Here is a 6,000-nt window from a genome sequence, read left to right as displayed (position 1 = left end):
GGGCTGCAGAAGAGCTGTCATGTTTTGGGGGGGACTTGACCTTGATGAAGTCATACTCCGCTTCCATATCGCCCACCAAGGCTGGAGGGCATGCTGAGGCATTGTCCATCAGAAGGAAATATTTCTTAATGGTAAGTGCAAACACTGCATGTAGCCTTTCTGTGAGAAATGGCATTGTGACCCAAGCTTTCCATTGGCCTCCACGTGACGGGCGGCCTGGCCTTGTTCACATTCTGTTCTTTGAATGCATGAGGGGTCTGAAAATGGTGCACTGGTAGTGGCTTAATCTTCAAATCAGTGCTTGTGTTCGCACAGAGCGATCTGTACTTCATGGGCCTGTGCAGTGGCAGTGCCTTCTCCTGCACACTGTAGGTTCTGTTCAGCATCTTCTTCCAGAAGAGCCCTGTTTTATCAAGCCTGAGCCTTGTTGAATGATGCAGCCTTCTGCTTTCATGAATTCTGAGAATTTTTTCTTGTAGCCTTCTGCATTGGCTTCATCAGAACTGGAAGCCTCACCATGTCTTATCACGCTGTGGATGCTGCTTCTCTTGTGGAATTTATCAAACCACCCTATACTGGCTCTAAATTCATCACTTGTTGCACTTGGAGAGGGGGTTTCTTGTGATAAATCACTGTGCAATTTCCTGGCTTTTTCACAGATCATAGCTTCACTAATGCTTTCACTTGCCAGCTGTTTCTTTCATTTTTTTATAATAAATTTTGTTTTACCCCATGCCCCCAAAACTCCTCCCATGTACAAAAGTTTCCTTTTTTTTCCTTCTATTTTCACTTTTTGCCAGCTGTTTCTCATACAACCGCACTAACAAAAGTTTTTCCACCTTTTCCAGCACTTGTGTCCTCTGCTTGGTTACTATCGTTACTCCTTTTGCCACATCAGCTCCTTTGATGGCATCTTTATTCTTCAAAATAGTCAAGATTGTTGACTGCCATCTTGTACTCCAAGGCCAGATCGTTCACACAAATACCACACTTACGCTTTTCTTCAATTTCCGTCTTCAATTCAGTGGTTGTTCAAAAGTTTCCTCTTACTATTCTTGTTCTGCACTTTCTTGTCACCTTCATTACTTCTCTTACTTTTTTTTTTTAACCACATGCTTGCTCTGCACTTTCTTCAATCCATGCTGGATTGAATAATACTGTACAGTACTGTATGTGCTAAAAAGCAAACAAAAAGGTTTCACACCGAGTGTGCACAAGTCTATCTGTGATAGCAGTTGTGTCAGAGTGGGGAAGATGGCCACAGTCATGTTCCTTGATGACAGGCCCCCTGAGCAGACCCCCACCCAAGCAGACCACAGAGGACAGAGATAATAAGAAGCCAGCAGCTGCCCTACTGCTCTCACCACCGCCCTGTTTATCAGCCAGCCCCACGCCCTTCACCCATGATGAAAAGGAAAAATGTGGCTAACCTGAATGGGTTAATGTGAAAATGGAGTTACTAACGCCAAAGTTTTGTCGCCTATAATAAATGATTGTTGTAAGCACGTATTTTCTCTCTAGCTGCTGTCAAGAACGTAACTCCCTATCTAACCTGAGAAGGCTGCCAAGGACACACCTGGATATCTACCTTCAAGATCCCTGTCTTCCCAGGGCTTGAACCCATCCTGGAATGTAACATGCTCTATCTGATGCATTTCTGATTCATCCCTAGTCCCAGGCCACCAGATGTTTCGCGGAGGCCTGGTGCTGGTGGTGAGGACCGGCACGAGGGCCTCTAACTCTTCCTCTCTGTCTGCCAGTGCCGCTGGGACCTGCTGCTGCCGGAACAGAAGGATCCTACAGGCGGGGCACCAGTCCTGGCCATGAGCACTTTTGTTTCAACCCACGTTCCTCCTTGGCGGGCCCCACCCTGGACTGATGCGCACTCCAAATATGTGTCTCCCTTATCTAGCCGACCTTACCCTAAAATTAATGTTTCTTACCCTGAGTTTGAACTTGCTGTAGACCAATCAGTAATAATGATATTATATATAACCAGCATGGAACCAATCAACTGCTCACTCTGCTTCTGTACTAGTTCCTACTTGCAAAGCCTGTATAAACCGGAGACAGACCAAAGACAGTTGCCTGGTTCTCTGAGCAGTTATCCCAACCAGGCCCATCGATGTGAAGAATAGTTTGCTTTCTGCTTCCAAATCCTGGGTGCCTGTTGGTATTTCCCATTTGCCATTACAGTGAGACTCTAAAATTTTCCACCCTCTCGACCAGTGCCCCCTCCCCTAGCTAGAGTCCCCTACATTGACCTTGAGCACCCTCCTCTCAGTGTCAGCGGCTTTTTCGTTCTTGGCATTTCTGCACCCAGATGGCAATAAACTCATTGCATGTTGCTTAATTTTGCCTGCCTCGGTGTCTTAATTGTGTGTCAGTCTGATCTTACACTCACCTGATGCAGAGTTTGCAATTAGAAGCAAATTTTTGCTGAACATTTCTGTCCATGAACTGAATTGTTTGCAAACAGAAGCATTCGAGTATTACCTAGTATTACTAGGTATTACTGTAGTTTATTCAGGCCCTTATCCTATCTGCCTCCTATCTCCCTTCTATCTTCTGACCTTAATAGGGGCACCAGTCTTGGATGGAATTAATGTCTATCTCCTGGTAGTGGGTCAAGTCTCATGTGACTGGATTAGCTCTCTCAATAGCAGGTTTTTATAAAGTGAGATCACCTCACATGCTTGGACCTATCTGTGTGGGACTGATTCCCTTTCTTCTTCTCCTCATGTTGTGACACAGCCAGGGCACCCTTGGCGGACACCAACAAGGTGCTGTTTGGATGTTCCAACCACCAAAATGTAAGCCAAAGTGAACCTCTTTTCTTTTTTCTTTTTCTCCTTTTGACTCTTTGAGTCAGGGTCTCACTGTGTAGTGAAGGCTGGCCCTAAATTCAGCCTCCCAAGTGCTAGAATTACAGGCATGTGCTACCATCGTCCCTGGCTAGACCTCTTTTATTTTTTTGCCTTGCATCAGGTATTCTGTGATAGCAACACAAAATGGACTAAGACAAGTTTATTATAGCAGTATCCTTCTCATCAGTTTAATATTATTTCAGTGTTATCCTAATTAAAATCTTTGCAATTTTTTGGGGGGGGTACTGGGTATTGAACTCAGGGCCTTGCAATTTTGAGGCAGGTGCAGCACCACTGAGCTAAATTCCCCATCCTCTAATTAAAGTCTTAAGGGTTATTTTACAGCATTTGAACAGTTTTTAAAATTCATCTTGGAATAAAAATTAAAGGAAATAATGAATGGCAGATTGAAAAAGGGCCAAGAAGCAAGACTTGCCATGTAGAATATGAATATTAAAGGATCCTACAACAGTAATACATTGGTTAGTGTCGTGAGCTGCTTGTCAGCAAGAAAGTATGCAACACTTAGGATCCTTTTGAAGCTTTTTTATTATCTTGGGAGAAGGTCTAAAGCTTTTATAAAAAACCTTCCTTTATATATCCTGTTAATTATATTAACTCGATAGAAATAAGAAGTTATAAGATCATGACTATAGTACATTCCGATCACTATCAGGGGAATAAATCACAGGTAGGGAGTAACCATAAAAGTAATGTCGCCATCCCAGAACAAACATTTTGATCAAGGATGACTTAAATAAAGAACTTTTGTAAATAAGCCACAATCCCAACACAGCTCAGTAAACAGGAGACTGAAATTCCTCACGATGACTTGGCAGCCTGCAGTGTCTGCAGACCAAAGCACTCCACATCTCACCCTTCTTTTATATAAAATAATGGTTTAGGAATATGTCTGTTTTAGGTTGTCTAGGATTTAAATAATGTTTTATTTGTCATTGAGAATTGTATTTAGATTTAAGAGATATAACCTTTGTCTTAGGTTGATCATTGATGATCCCAGATCTTATTTGTTTTTGATTATTATTTTATTTGAGTGAGTTAGAAATGAGGGGAGATGTCCAAATTAGTGGCCAAAAAAGCCTGTTGTAATAGATGGAGTTGTTGTTGTTGTTGTCGTTGAGCCATCTAATATTGATAATTATAAATAATGTCCAGAAGAAGAAATAAAATATAAAATAGAGTAATAAATTTATAAATAATTATTTTTAAATTGGAAGAAGATTGAAACAGGAACTCCCACCATTTATGATTGGAATCTTGTATGATAGTATTATGTAGATTTAATAATTTATTTTTAATAATTGTTGTAGTTATTTTATATTTTTTTAAAGTCTTTTTATTTTTTTGTAAATGTGAGTGTAATTTTTTAGAATTGTGAAGTATTTTAGCCAATGATAATTTTAAATATAGATGGGGTGGTCGTAAATATTGTGGTATCTATTGAATATTGATATTATTATTTAATTTAGGTAATAAGTAATATAGGGAATCATATCAATATAATAAATTTAATTTTTGTATATAACCTGAAAAGGGGACAGGGAGTTTTATATGTAATAAATCAGTAGCATTAGTATTTATTAGATATATATGTTGTGGTTCTATCTCATAAATGATAGAAAAATTTATAATAGGATAAATAGTAAGTAAATAAATATTAATGGAATGTGATAATAAATATGGTTTTATTGATAATTGTGGTAGAATTTTTGTATTAAATAAATTGAGAATTATTGATTTGTAAAAAATCATTATTATTTCACCCCGTTGCATTGTAATGAGATATAGTATTTAATAATTTTATTTTATAATTAGTAGGAAATGAAGTATTTATAGAATAGTAAGTAAAATTTATCAAGGAAGTTATGGTAATATTAATATTTGAAGTTTCAAATAATATATATTTATATTTAATTTTTTTAAATTTTTTTGTGAGGATATTATTTGAACTGGTAGTAATGTTTATGAAGTGGCATGGTTTATATGTAGGATAAGAAAAGTTTTTTTGTTGTTTTTTTATTGTGGTATTTTTCCAATTTTAAGGCCATTGTAGGGTAATATTTTGGTTCAAAAGAGTTATTGGGATATCTGGAGTCTAAGAATTTGTTGGAGTGATTAGAAGAAAGAGTTGATAATATATCCATAAGTAGAATTTTATGTTTTTGGTTGGGAAATTTTGTTAATGAGAGGATAGTGATGTGTTAGTCGACTTGGGATTTAGATGGGATTTGAACGTTTTTGTGGAAAAATATAAATAGCTCCCCTGGATCTGTGTAATATAGGATTTGGTTTATGTCATTGGTCTGTTAAAACATCTTTTTATATAATGGTTTTAGTATTTGTAATAGTTTTGGAGGCGTGCCTATTGGTAGCAGAGTTTTTAGTCTCATCTAGTATTAAGAAATTTAGGGTAAACATTATTAGAGATAAAGAAGCCCCAGGCTTTAATGTTGGAATTAGGGTATTCTTTTGTTTTTGAAGATAATTTTTAAGGGTGTCATTAGTACGTTTCACAATTTTTTGTGTTTGTGGATTATATGTTAATTTTGTAATATGATTAATTTGTATCATAGTGTAGAATTTTTTAAATGAATTTGAGGTATAGGCAGGTCCATTGTCTGTTTTTATGGTGGTCGGCTTTTCCCAAGCAGATCAAGTAGTAAGACAGTGAGTGATCACATGATTTATCTTTTTTTTTGTATGGGTTGATGTAAAAATAATATCTGAATGAGTATTTATAGAAATGTGTATATATTTTAATGTGTCAAAATTGGAAACATGAGTAATATTTATTTGTTATAAATGAAGATGTGTTAAATCTCGTGGATTTATATTTATATGAGGTATAGTATGGTAAGGAGTATAGGTTTTATATTGTGATGTAATTTGTTTGGTTTGATTGTGTGTAATTGGAAAATGTCGGCGCAATGTGGTTGATGGAATATGATATAGGGAATGAAATTGTTTTGTTTGTTCTTTAAAGGAGAGTAGGACGTGTTTAGTAGCCATGTCTGTTAATTTATTATTTTTTGTCATAGGCCCAGGAAGTAAAGAATGTGTTTGTAAATGTTGAATAAAGAAAGGAGCGGAATGCACCATGATAATAGATCTT

The sequence above is a fragment of the Fukomys damarensis genome, unplaced genomic scaffold (genome assembly GCF_012274545.1).
Source record: "Fukomys damarensis isolate Sample0158 unplaced genomic scaffold, DMR_v1.0_HiC HiC_scaffold_27, whole genome shotgun sequence".
Taxonomy (NCBI): Eukaryota; Metazoa; Chordata; class Mammalia; order Rodentia; family Bathyergidae; genus Fukomys; species Fukomys damarensis.
The sequence above is the reverse complement of the archived record's forward strand: the minus strand, read 5'-3'. Positions refer to the sequence as shown.